General features: G+C 42.8%; 1 protein-coding gene across 2 annotated transcripts in view; it reads right to left on the reverse strand.

The window, feature by feature from the left end:
- CDC42EP5 (CDC42 effector protein 5) overlaps positions 1-13,744 on the reverse strand; it is a 36,680-nt gene extending 22,936 nt beyond the window's left edge. Inside the window, exon 1 of one of the 2 annotated variants that reach the window (XM_089480289.1) lies at positions 13,716-13,744. The gene's annotated coding sequence lies outside the window, so the exon portion shown is untranslated. Of the gene's footprint in view, positions 1-1,161; positions 1,218-13,715 lie in introns of those variants that run through there. The other variant, XM_089480288.1, reaches the window with a different exon arrangement.
- Between the last annotated feature and the right edge of the window lie 665 nt (positions 13,745-14,409).

Here is a 14,409-nt window from a genome sequence, read left to right on the forward strand (position 1 = left end):
TCCCTGTTCCCCACCAACTAGGTTACACTGCCTCCAAGGTCCCTGTTTCCTACTCACTAGATTACACTGCCTCCAAGGTCCCTGTTTCCTACTCACTAGGTTACACTACGTCCAAGGTCCCTGTTCCCCACCAACTAGGTTACACTACCTCCAAGGTCCCTGTTTCCTACTCACTAGATTACACTGCCTCCAAGGTCCCTGTTTCCTACTCACTAGGTTACACTACGTCCAAGGTCCCTGTTCCCCACCAACTAGGTTACACTGCCTCCAAGGTCCCTGTTTCCTACTCACTAGATTACACTGCCTCCAAGGTCCCTGTTTCCTACTCACTAGGTTACACTACGTCCAAGGTCCCTGTTCCCCACCAACTAGGTTACACTGCCTCCAAGGTCCCTGTTTCCTACTCACTAGATTACACTGCCTCCAAGGTCCCTGTTTCCTACTCACTAGGTTACACTACGTCCAAGGTCCCTGTTCCCCACCAACTAGGTTACACTGCCTCCAAGGTCCCTGTTTCCTACTCACTAGATTACACTGCCTCCAAGGTCCCTGTTTCCTACTCACTAGGTTACACTACGTCCAAGGTCCCTGTTCCCCACCAACTAGGTTACACTACCTCCAAGGTCCCTGTTTCCTACTCACTAGATTACACTGCCTCCAAGGTCCCTGTTTCCTACTCACTAGGTTACACTACGTCCAAGGTCCCTGTTCCCCACCAACTAGGTTACACTACCTCCAAGGTCCCTGTTCCCCACCAACTAGGTTACACTGCCTCCAAGGTCCCTGTTTCCTACTCACTAGGTTATACTGCCTCCAGGGCGTCTCTGTTTCTTAACCACTAGGTTATTCTACCCCAGGTCCCTATTTCCTACTCACTAGGTTACACTGTCTCCAAGGTCCCTGTTCCCCGCCAACTAGGTTACACCACCTCCTGCATCCCCCTTGCTCCACCTGGCCTACCTACACCTCTTGTTGCTGTTGTTGTTGTGTGCCTTATCAGGGGCTTTTCTTGGCAGAGGGTTTGTCCTTGCCTTCCCCTGAGGCTGAGAGAGTGTGACCTGCCTCCTCTCCAAAAGAACCCCCAGGAGTTCTGCCTCCAGATCTGCTGTCCCTCCATCCCCCTCCAAAAAATAGAAGCCCCAGACCCAAATTCTCCCCTACCTCTTTCCATCGCAACAGCAAACGAATGATGACTAGTCCCACTTTCCACCAACAATGCCTTCTCCACCTCTCTGGCAAGCTGAGGGTTAAATGGGCGGGGCGTGCCCTTAGCCACGCCTCCTCCCCGCCCGTATTTCTTCTAAAGAGAGCGCAAGCCAAAAAACCAAAAAAACAGTTGGGAAAGAGTTACAAAGCTAACTATATGTTTTTGCTTGATTCAAAGGTGGGATGTTGGGGGAAATAGGTGAGGGTCTGGGATTTAGAGGGGGAAAGGAGGCAGGGAAAGAGATTTAATGGGGAAATGGGGGGAGTTGTTCTCTGATTCACACACACACACACACACACACACACACACACACACACACAGCCCATTGGCCAACCCAGCCCTGGGCTGGAATTTCCTGAAAGTTTCTTTCCCAGGGAAAGTAATCAGTTCCAGATGGAAAGGGAGAGATCGGTGGGATGGATAGAATGAGACAGGGAGGGAAAAGAGGAGGGGAGAGGGAGAAAGAGATTTCAGAAGGGGGGCAGAGGATGGATTAAAGGTGAAGAAACAGATCAGTGAGGAGGAAAACAAGGCACAGAATAGAGGTTGCTTCCCATGTGTGTCCCATGCTGTCTTAGGGGGCATCTACACTGTGGCAATAATGCAGTTTGATCCCACTTTAACTGCCCTGGCTCCCTCTTACAGAAATCCTGAGGTTTATAGTTTGGGGAGGCACCAGGCAGAGAAGGGTGAAGAGCTTGTGAAACTACAAATCCCAGGATTCCATAGGATGGAGGTCCAGCACTGGGGGCAGACTGCATTGTGAAGTCAAAGGCTTTCATGGCTGGCATCCATAATTTTTGTTGGGTTTTGAGGGCTATTTCTGACATTTCACCAGCATCTGTATATACACTGTGTGTGTGTGTGTGTGTGTATCCAACTCTCTTCCATGCCAGCATTCTCTAACGACAGCGAACCCTTCTAGAACATGACCACATAGTCCAAAAAACCCTAAGACTGCATTGTGTCTACAGTGCAGATGCAACTCCTAGGAACATTTTGGACAGGCGGCCCTCTATATGGATTCAAGTTATCCAGGGCTTGAAAATATATTTTTTTAAAAACTAATTCCCAAAAGCAAATCTTGATTTCTTTTCTCCATATTTGTATAAGGGATACCATTTTACAATGACGCTGTATTTAATGGGACATGAGCATCCACAGATTTTAGTATCCCTACGGGGGGGGGGGGGGGGGAATCCTGGAGCCAAATCCCAGCAAATACCAAAGGCCCACTGTATGTGGACATGCAGATCCTTCAGCATTTTATAGATGAAAAGCAGGACACTTGCAACCAAGTTACCAAAAGTTATGAATGACGAAGGACACATAAGCTGGGAGAGGCTGCAGCAGTTTGCTTTTGCCTGAGTCTACAGGGAAGGGCAAGAGTCTTCCCCTGCCTCTCAAACCACTGAGTTAACAGAGTGCAAGCTACCATTTGCAGCAGTGGGAGTAAGCTGAGGACAAACCAGGCAAGTGGAAAGAGGAGGAGAAAGAAACTGGGACATTTTTAAAGCAGCTGAAAAAGTGGGATTGACTGAGAATTAATTGAGACAGTCCATGCCAAATCAGAGCTCCATCCACACTAGAAAAATAACCCGGATTGGCACCGCTTTAAATGTCTTGGCTGCAGGCTATGGAATTCTGGGAGTTGGAGTTTGTCGTGGGGCCCAGAGCGGAGCTTTGAATTCAGTTAGCACCAGCTGAAGCAAGCTGAGCAGAAAGTAGGGAAATGGGAGGATGAGAGAAAAACCCAGACAGTTTGAAAGCCACTGAAAAAGTGGGAAAGCAAAGGATTGATTGGAATTGTTCCTTCCACATTAGAACATAGATGGAAGGTATGACATAGTAATTGTTCTTGTGTGTCTTCAAGTCATTTCCAACATATGGCGACCCTAAGGCTAACATATCATGGGGGTTTTCTTGGCAGGTTTCTTCTGAGGGGATTTGCCATTGCCGTCCTCTGGCTGAGAGAGTGTGACGTGCCCAAAGTCACCCAATGAGTTTCTATGGCCAAGCCAGGATTTGAACCATGCTGTCTGCAGACCCTAAAGCAAACATATCATAGGGTTTTTCTTAACAAGTTTCTTCACAGGAGTTTTGCTATGGACCATCCTCGGAGGCTGAGAGAGTGTGACTTGTCCAAGGTCACCCAGTGGGTTTCTATGGCTGATCTGGGACTTGAATTCTGGTTTCAGGAGTCCTAGTCCAATGTTCAAACCAATGCACCATTCTGGCCCTTGACATAGTAATCTTGATGCTCCCCTTTTTTCCAGATAATTTTGAACAGGGGGGCTAAGTCTGTTCTCCCCCATTCTGGGGAACAAGAAAATTGGCAAGCAGGACTAGCCTGAGATATTTTCCATTCTGCTGCAAAGTATCATCTCCCCACCACCTCCTCTCCATCAATGGGCACAGTAACCAAAACCAGCTAAGTTATTTTGGCACATCAGACAGAAAATCCCACAAGTGCCTCTCCCCATCACTGGAAGGGGAAAAAAATAGAATAAAACATCTTTGAACACTTCGCTATTTATTAATTTTTCTGGTGCCTGATGTGGCAGCTCATGCCTATCCCATGCACTAATGGGAATGAGTCAACTCTGCTGAAAGTAAAGGCCGAGGGCTTCCACCCACTGTATGAACCTGCAGCAATTTATTTTTTGCGTACATGTAACGTAAGGATCATACCATGTTGCACAAGTATTGTTTTACAGACTTTTATGGCACGGTTCAACAGATGGAAATTACAAGGGCAGCTTACAATAAAATGGCTATGTCCAATCCATATGTTACAAATTAATTCCCTCACAGATGTGCCACATTACTCTTGTAAAGCATGAAGGAACCCTGAAGGAATTAAGAGGGGAAAGAGGGAGAGGAAAAGAAAAGAGCGGATGGGTTGTGAAGATGGAGGGAAAAGTCAGAGGAGTTGGGTAGAAAAAGACTGAAAGAACAGCAGGGAAAGGAGAACAGGAAGAAGGTTAAGATTAAGAATGCAAGAAGGCAAATGCTAAATCAGCTCAAAGGGCCATCTTGTCTAACATACACATTCCTATCACAGCCAGCCAGATTTTGGTGGGAATCCCACAAAATGAATAGGAAAGTAGTTGTTCTCAGCAGATGATTATTTAATGGCATACAGCCTCTGAACATAGATCGTATAAACACTATGGCTAATGTTGTTGCTGTTGTGTGCCTTCAAGTCATTTCTGACTTATGGCAACCGTAAGGCAGTGAACTTAACATGGGGTTTTCTTGGCAAGATTTGGTCAGAGGATGGTTGCCATTGCCATCCTCTGAGACTGAGAGAGAGTGGCCTGCCCAACATCACCTGATGGGTTTTACATGCCTGAGCTGGGATTTGAACTCTAGTCCAACACTCAAACTACTATACCATGCTGGCTAACAACCATGGATAAATCTATGTGCCATGAATAGGGCCAGCCCAAGACAGTTACCAACACCCTAAGTCAAGATGTATCATAGACCTGTCTAACTATTTTGGCACACAGGGAACAAAATCTCATAGGGACCTCTTCCCATTTAACAGTGCAATGGGAGCTGGAACACAAAGTAGGGCCCCAATCCCCATTCACCGTACTCAAGATGGGAAGGTCCTATCAAGCTCCCACATGTTGAGTGGTTCTTTGCTAAGCAAAGATCTCAGTGAAGCCACCCACCACCATCACAAAGCCAGTGGAAAAACCAGTGGTCCAAACCAGATGATAATGTGCAGATAAAGGAGAAGAAGGTGACAAATAATAATAATAATAATAATAGCAAAAGCAGCAGCTAACAATTTGCTGTCTTTCCTTGGCATCCAAAATCGATGTCATCCCCCCCCCCCCCCCAAGTTTTTCTACAAGATTTGTATTCTTGGTTGTATGAATAACCAATACAAATAGACCTGGGATAAAACTCTGCATGTCTTGAATGTGGTTCAAACACATTTGCATCATCGACTCCATCTTTATTCAAGTGTCAGCACATGTGAGATGTGTTTCCATAGTGTAAATGACAAACCTGGAATGTGTGAGTGAGGGGTCATTGAGACGTAATTTTTTTAAAAAGCACCACAATGAGAATCATCTCGCTCATGAGTGTGTTATTCACATGATGGAACTGCATCAATGCACATTTCTGCAAGTTCGGTTGCTCACATGTGCAAACATTCAAATACAGATGGAGTCGATGAAGTGAATGCATTTGGAACATGTTGAAGGCATGCAGCATTTTATCCCAGGTCTACAGTATTTGGGCCTATTCGCATAAATTATTTACACTACCGATGATGCAGATCTTTTTTTTAAATGGAGGGAAGCCTGATATCAATTAACCCTGATTAAGTGGGGTTTTGGGCTGCCCGCTCCACTTAATTGGGTGCATTCAGGATGCTTGTGAACAACAGAGATTCAATCTGGGTTTATTCTGGATTATGTTCACAGTGTGAATAAGATTATTTACATATTTACACTAAAAACAACAACGTGTGAATGACCCCAAGGACAACAATGCTGAAAATATGGGATTGGAATAAAATGCCATGAGAATGGAGAATCAAGCCCTGGTATTCACAGGTGAGGGGGTATGAGAACTGAAGTTGATTTACAACAAACCTATATGAAAGGATAATGTTATCTCTGCATTACAGATGGAAAGGGAGTGGAAAGTAAGGAACAATTGCTTGCCTAAGGCCTTCCCAGTGAATTGATCACTAAGGTTCATTTACTGTCAGGGACTCTCTGGCTCATTATCTTAATCCTATGCTTGTTAGGCCGAGTGGAGGACATGGCAGTCTCAGAGCAGAGTTCCTCCTTATCACTCAGAAACAAGTAATGTAAACCATTCATTACAAAAGAAAGCAAACAGAGGCAAGTAATTGCCTCGCTATTAGGGGTTGAGATGCTATTCCTTCCATTTTCTAACCTCAAACATGCTAAACGGACATGAAAGCAGTCTTGGATCAGTGCAGAGCAATCTCCCAATTCAGGGTTTTGAGTGACTGACCAGAGACATCTGAGGTAGCTTCTCCCTTCTATGACAACAGCTGTTGTCCAACATATCTTGGAAATAGTTTTTTGTGGGTTTTTCAGGCTATGTGGCCATGTTCTAAAACAGTTTATTCCTTCTAGAACATGGCCACATAGACAGAAAAACCCACAAAAAACTAGGGATGCCGGTCATGAAAGCCTTCGATTTCACATATCTTGGAAACCCAGGATGGGAAATATTGTTTTAGGAAGTCAATGAGGACATGAAGGTAACAATCATCCCTGCCTGCATCATGCAGATTTCCATAGCCAACCTTCAGAGGTATGCTGGTTATGAACGTTGTAGAGATAGCATAGGCTTATGGCACAGTGGTTTGAGTATTGGACCATGACTCTGGAGACCAGGGTTCGATTTCCCGACCGGCCATGAAACCAAGTAGGTGACCTTGGGCAAGTCACATAGAAGGCAATGGCAAACCTCCTCTGAACAAATCTTGCAAAGAAAACCACATGATAGGTTTGCCTTAGGGGTCGCCATAAGTCAAAAATGGCTTGGAGGCACACAAAAGCAACAAAGGGAATAGGCAGATCTAGTTATTCATGAATTTGTCCCATGTCCCACTAAAAATGAACAGCTGCATTTCTGTATTTTAAAACTCCACCCTCAGCTACCAGGTTTGCCAATCTAGTTCAGGATCTTTGCACAGAAGCAGTGGCGTCACTTAGTGTCACCTAGTGCAGGTGGGGGGCAAGCTGCCCTGCCCTACCTCCCCCCACACCTGCCCACACAGACCACTGCTGAGCCACGGCAGACACTAAAGGCACCATCTCACCAGCAGTGGTGGCAGTTGGGGTGTGTGTGCTGCCTCTGGAGGGCCCATTTAGGGTCCAGTGCAGCTGTGGGGCAAGCAGGAAAGGGAGACGACTCTTGCTCACCCAGTAGCCATGCCAGTCCCTCTGGGTGTACGCCCCATTTTGGGGTGTCATCCAGTGCAGTCGGCACCCCCTGTACCCTCCCATTGATGCCTTTGTGCAGAGGGGAAAAGAACGAATTAACCCTTTCCTCTTTTCCCCATGACCCTCTCTTATTTGCCATTTGATCTTTTTAGGTTTGGACTGAAGTCATTGGCCATCACCACATATTGTGATAGTAAATTCCGTAACATAAATTGATTCACTGAAGAAATATTTTCTTTGGTCTGGCCTATTTCATTTGCCAAATCAGTTTCACTGGGTGACCCTTGGAACTACCACAATAAAAAGCCTACTCCATCATAACAGGATAGAAATATCTGTATCTATCCACTTCCTCAAAATCAGACTGTTAGTGTGAACTCAAAACAGTTCCTTTCGAAAGAGCATTGGACAGAGGGGTTGGGTTCTCTCCATCCAAGGTGGCATCTCAATGGCTGACTTTTGGTTATTTATGAGTTATACAGTTGGCCCTCTGTATCCACTGATTTTTTTATCCATGGATTCAAGCATCCATGACTTGAAAATGTTCAAAAAGTATAAATTCCATATAAATAAATATATAAATAAATAAATTCCAAATTGATTTTGCCATTTTATATAAGGGTCACAATTTCATTGTGCTATTGTGTCCAATGGGACTGGAGCATCCATGGATTTTGGTATCCATGGGGAGTCCTGGAAACAAACCCCAGAAGATACCAAGGGCCCCACTGTATTTATGTATACCCTACCTGGTCTCAAGATAGTACATGTGGCTCTCCTCCTCTCTACATTATCCTCACGACAACTCTGTGAGTCAGATCATGGTGAGAGTTGGCCCAAGAAGACCATCCTCTGGGTTTCATAGCTCCGTGGCACTTAAAAGCTAGAAACTTATGCCATTAAAGCACCCAGAAACTTTTTGCGAATGTGCTGTGACTAGGAAACTAACACTCCCTTTGTAAGATCTTAGATGAATTTCTAAGGAAAAGTCTCTCTATCTAGGGAGCTGTTTGGAAGAATTTAATTCTCTCCCTGTGTGTATTTGATTATTGTAATTGTGAGTGTTGACATTTAATTGCCAGCTGCTAAACAAAATCATAATTCTCTCGGTAGCTGAGGTTGGGTTAAGCGGGTCGATATGCACTTAATCAATTATTCTAGGAGATGCATTTCAAAAAATCAGATTAGAGAGCACACACCCATTATTTAATTAACTTGAGATTCAAGGTTTGATTAATCTGATTATTCAACAAAGTAAATCAATTCACCCTTGTTAAAGCAATCAATCTCAATTAAGTCGATGGTTGTGCAAACCCCGTGTAGGTGTCTCATTGCTGAATTTCATTGCCTCCTTAGTGCCTACATTTTACACTGTATCCTCTACAGAACAGAGACCTTTTTTTCTGGCTTCTGTCCCATAAGAAAGCAATAATGGACTGGAGGGAAAATAAATAAAATGCACCTTGCCAACTAATTAGACAGACTTATGATTGAAACAAGAGCGTAGTGGTTGTGTGTTGGACTAAGCCTGTATCTGCACTGCAGAAATAATGCAGTTTGACACCACTTTAACTGCCATGGTTCAATGCTATGGGATCCTGGGATTTGTAGTTTGTTGTGTCTCCAGAGCTCTCTGACTGAGGTTAAACGTCTCACAAAACTACAGGTCCCAGAACTCTATAGCATTGAGCCATAACAGTTAAAGAAGTATCAAATTGTATTATTTCTGCAGTGCAGATGCAGCCTAGGACTCTGGGAGGCCACAGTTTGAATTCTGTCTGAACCATATAAACCACTGGGTGACCTTGGGCAAGTCATAGGAGTTTATTGTACTGGCCCTGAAACGGGCCCAGTGCGTTCTAAATGTGTTTGTGTGTGCGGGTGCGCACGGAGCAGGATGGGGCCAAGAACCCCATTTTACTGCACAGTGGTACGCTACCTTTGCTGCCGGGCGTTCCAGTTGCGTTCCCGTTCTGTCCCAGAGGGCACCATTTCTGAGAACTGTTTCTAAGCGTTCTCAGAAATGGCGCCCTCTGGGACGGAACAGGGACGCAACTGGAACGCCCGGTGGCAAAGGCGGCGTTCCACTGTGCAGTAAAATGGGGTTCTTGGCCCCATCCCGTTTCGTGCGCACCCAAGCGCGCACATTCAGAACGCACTGGGCCCATTTCAGGGCCAGTACGCTAAACTCCATAGTCTCTCAGCCTTAGGACTTTATCACACCATGTAGTATAGCATGAACAACCTGTGCCAATTTCATTATTGCTTTGTTTCTATCACATAACAGCACAGGCATGTCATAGGCATATTCAATAGCGTGACATGTTATCAAAACACTACATTTCATTCACGGCATGAAACCATGAATTGCTGCAGTGCCGCTTCCCATCAACTATTTTTCAAGTGTGCGATAATTCAGTCTGCCACAATAGTGATGTTGCGATCACTGCACAATGCCGGTGGGTGTGTTTTGCCATTGTTTTTCCATTGTTTCCCTCACGAAATGAGAAAGTGATTTAACGTGTGTGTGCATGTGCAAAATAATATGGAAGAGATTGGGCGGCAGTACAGTTAGTTGTGCGGTAATTGCACTGCTTTTATTTCAGTACTTTTGCAAGTGTGTGATATCGCTCGATCTTAAAACGGTATGTTTCCGTCTACTCAAACAGCACTGTTTTAACATTTTGTTTGTGATATATATCATCGTGTGATGATGCACTTAGATGAAAGCGATGGCAAACCTTCTCTGACTAAATCTTGCCAAGAAAACCCTGTGCACCTTAAATCAGTGTCAACTGGAAAACAAATGAGAAATGCATGGCCTGAACTTCAGGGATTGAACTGGTCACAGTTCTTTATATAAATACATATTTGAAGAACTATAGTTCAGTGGTGGAGGACATACTCTGAATCTAGGCAGTGGCATTACTAGGGCTGGCAGCACCCGGTGCAATAACTCATGTGTCACCCCCTCCTCCCATACCACACCATACAGAATGCTTAGTAATGTTTTGGTAGTAATGTTATTCATAAAATTATTCTCATACATCACTGAATGTAATGGTAGTGGCTGTGACATAAAACAACTAGCAACATTAAAAGTGATAGCTTTAAATTACAGAATCGTATGCACAGCCTAAATGTATTTACATGTACATAGTTTCATTTAAGTGAAATTTTGGAAAGATTTGATGTTTTTAAAGAAAATTTTAAAATAATTTAAAAGTTATTTTTAATATTTTTAAATTAACTTTTTATTTTTTCAAATTTAAAAAAATTAATGTTTTAATTGTTTTAAAAAACAAACAAACCTGTGACTTCTGCCTTCTCCTCTCACTGAGTCTTGCTCCAGTTGCACCATCCCTTCACTGTTTTAAAGGAATGCAGGCAAACCCCATAGCCCATTTCTGCCAAAAGGCAGACGTTTGGGGAGCAGTGGTGTCACCCCTCCTTTGGGTGTCACATGGTGCAGCCTGAATCCCCTGCACCCCCCTAGTGACACCCTTACATCTAGGATGTCTAGGTCCAATCTCTCCAACAACATCATCAGCAATAAAAATGATCTTATGTATTAAGGCTAGAAAGGCCCTAGATCAGTGTTTGCAAACTTTGGTCCTCCAGATGCTTTGGAATTCAGCTCCCAGAAGTCCCAGCCAGCTTGGCCAATAGTTAGGAATTTTGGGAGCTGAAATACAAAACATCTGGAGGACCCAAGTTTTGAAACCACTGCCCTAGATGACTCTCTGGCAAGCTGCTCCCAGTCAGAATAAACAACACCTGGACCAGTCTTCTGGCTTAATAGAAGGCAAGTTCTTGTGTTTATAAGGTTGTTCCAGCCTTGCATCTCTAGGGTGAAAAACCTCTAACTTTTCATCAAGAATTAAGAGTAGAATTAAGAACTAGTGTGGCCAGTTTTTAAAACAGCAACAAATACAAAACAGCAAATTCATGACATGCAGGATTAATAATCAGGAGGTATATATTCACAAGTTTGTGATCTACCTTAAATACCTAATAAAAATACTGTTTCAGTTAGCTTAGCCATGAGTTTTTCTGTAAAATTAACATATTGTCCACGTTCATAATTTGCAAGATGCACACAATTTCTGTCTCTATGAACAGTCCACACCCAAATACAGGTGTTGTTTTTTTAGCATATTGTTTATTCTTGAGCTATTAAAAGGAAATGCTTTCCAGCCCTCGGATAGGAGACAACCCTTATAATAAGTGACACCTGCCAGCCCTGTAAGAGACAACTATCTGATGCTAAAATAAGGAGCATCCTTTATAGAAAGGGACACTGAGCAACCCAAGTAAGAACTGATTCATACGTTACTATCAAAAGCAAGTGCCAATGAAGATTGCCTTGAAACTGTGCCTCTTAGCTAAGCTTTTTTTTACCTGTTTGCAACCAACCATAACCAATCTTTAGTAAATTTTGACAGGTAGAGCTTCTTTCTCTGATGCTCATCTTTCAGTTCTCAAGAATTGGAAAAATAAAAGATGAGCATCAGGGAGAGAAACTCCTTCCATTCACATCCAATACACAGTCGGTTTTGAAAGCAGTAGAGTACTTTTATATATTTATTTATTTGGCAGGGAAAGATACACAACTTGCTCATGATCATAAATCCCCACAACATGTCACAATCTCATCCTGAGACTGTCAGACTTTTCAGCTCAAACCCTGTTTTGAATAGGTTAAGACGAAGGTATGTGTGGCTTCCAAATGTTCCTGGTTCACAGTTCCCATGAGGCTTGCAGACCTGCCACACTACAGAAATAAAGCAAGTTTGACACCACTTTGTCATGGTTGCATCCTGTGGAATCCTGGGGTTTGTAGTTTGGTGAAGTATTCTGCCTGGCTTGTCAAAGAATTTTGGTGTCTCACCAAACTACACATCCCATGACTCTATAGCATAGCATCATGGCAGTTAAAGTGGTGTCAAACTGCATTATTTTTGCAGTGTGGATATATACACTTAGCCAACATGGCCAGTGGTGAAAGATGACATGGGGTCTTCCTCAGTTATTACTGGTTTACACAGATGCAAATGATCCCTAAACGTTACCTAGCCTCTTGCAAAAGCTAATTTCCTCAACAATTAAAGTAAGGCTATAATATTTGGTGGGGATCTCTTTTCTCTTTCCATGACATTATTTCTTTTTGTAAACTGAATTTTAAAAATCTTTTCAAGGTATTAGTACACAACCATGACATTGTTTCTCATTCCCTTTTTTTACTTCCTCTCGCCCACACACAAGATGTCCAAACTGAAAAGATGCTTCTTAATAATTTTTTAAAAAGTAGTTGGGCACACGCCCAATCTGGAATAGGACAGTGATGGAAGGAGAGTAATTTTTCCTGCCTAACCATCATCACCTCCCCCATTGTAAGCTACGCTAAGTTGAAATAACAGGTTTCCCCTTAGGAAAAGTGACAATTGCAAAGGCTATGCTATCTGGGATTCCAGTAATCCGAAAAAGTAACTTCTCCAGAATGGCTAATGCTAGGCAAGGAGGCAGCAAATGAAAGGACTTGAATGGCAAGTTTCAGATGTACCAATTATATCGTCCCACGAAGCCTTCTATGTTAGATATGTGAGAAAAGATTAGCATTCTAGTGTTCCACATACTCGGTAACCTTTTTAAACTGGGTCAACTTACTGGTGGTGTTAGCATGCTGGGGGTTAATTAACACATTTATAATAAATAATAATAATAAATTTTATTTATATACTGCTTTTCCAAAAAGATCAAAGCGGTTTACATAGAGTTTAAAACCAATTACAAAAACATCATAAAATAGATAAAACCAAGAGCACTAAATACAACATACAATCTAAAAACAACCATTCAATCAATCAATAGGATGAGGTAGAGAGTCAATGGGATCAGAGTACACGACTTCATTTTCCAGGGGGGAAGGCTTGACAGAAGAGGAAGGTTTTGATAATTAAATGTGAGTGCTGAGTTCAGAAAAGAATTGTTTTGGGGGACAGAGAGGCTACAACACCCAGAATCTCCCACTGCCTGGGACATTCTGGAAGGTATAGTCCGAATCTGTAATTTTTCCAAACTCTGTTTAATGCCCTTGGGCTTTTAGTGCACTGGTGAAAAACACTTCAAAGCAGTTAAAATCAATGAATGGCAATTAGAAAAGTCAATTAGGAGAGTAGCATGAAGAGAGAAAGGGCATAGTGAGACTTCTAAATGACAGAATTTGTATTTTTAAAATTAGAGACATTATGCAAAGGGATCATGTAGCACCTTTGAGACTAATGTGAAAGAGAGAGGTTGGTAGCGTTAGCTTTTGTAGACTTAAGCCTCCTTGCTGAGATGCACAGGGAAGTAGGCTCAAGCCTACAAAAGCTCATGCTGCCCACTTCTCTCTTTCTGTTAGTCTCAAAGGTGCTACAAGATCCCTTTGCATACTGATTTTCCAGACTAACATGGCTAGATCTTTGAATTACAGACATTGTAATTCAAAGTAACTCATGGCCCAATTTACTTATTATCAAGTAGATGTGTTCTTGTCATTTTAATACAATAAGTACCTTGGTTTATTTCATGAGTATATATTTCTACCCGAATCTCTACTTCTTGTGAGCACCTGAAATGAAATAGGAGAATCAGGAAATCACAGCCAAATACAGTGCTACAGCATCCTGGCACAACGATGTCGGTAGATTCAAAAAGCTTTGACAAAGTTCCTCACCAAAGACTCCATTCAGCCTAGGAGTCATGGGATAAGAATAGAGGTCCTTTTATTGGCCAGTAACTGTCTCTGGACAAATCTTGCCAAGAAAACCCCGTGATAGGTTTGCCTTAGGGTTGCCATAATTTGCAACGACTTAAAGGAACACAGCAGCAGCAACTACTGGTTTTTAAAAACTTTACTAAAAAGTAAAAATCCCCACTACCCAATTGGTTTGTCAAAGGAACACGATGATCTGGTGAATGAACATGGGCTAGTCATTGTTAAGTATTTTAAACATCAACTGAAGCTTAGGAGACCGAAGGCTGCATTTACACTGCAGAATTAATGCAGTTTGACAGTACTTTAACTGACATGGCTCAGTGTTTTGCAGTTTTGTGAGATATTTAGCCTTCCCTGGTGCCACAACAAACTACAACTTTAGAATTTAAAAATTAGACTGACACTACCAATCCACTACCAATCTTTGTTAACAACTACCTTGCAACCAATATGAATTCACACAGAATGAAAGAGTATGAAGGGAGTATGTG

The sequence above is a fragment of the Sceloporus occidentalis genome, unplaced genomic scaffold (genome assembly GCF_023333645.1).
Source record: "Sceloporus occidentalis isolate IW3139 unplaced genomic scaffold, rSceOcc1.0.p SCAF_14, whole genome shotgun sequence".
Taxonomy (NCBI): domain Eukaryota; kingdom Metazoa; phylum Chordata; class Lepidosauria; order Squamata; family Phrynosomatidae; genus Sceloporus; species Sceloporus occidentalis.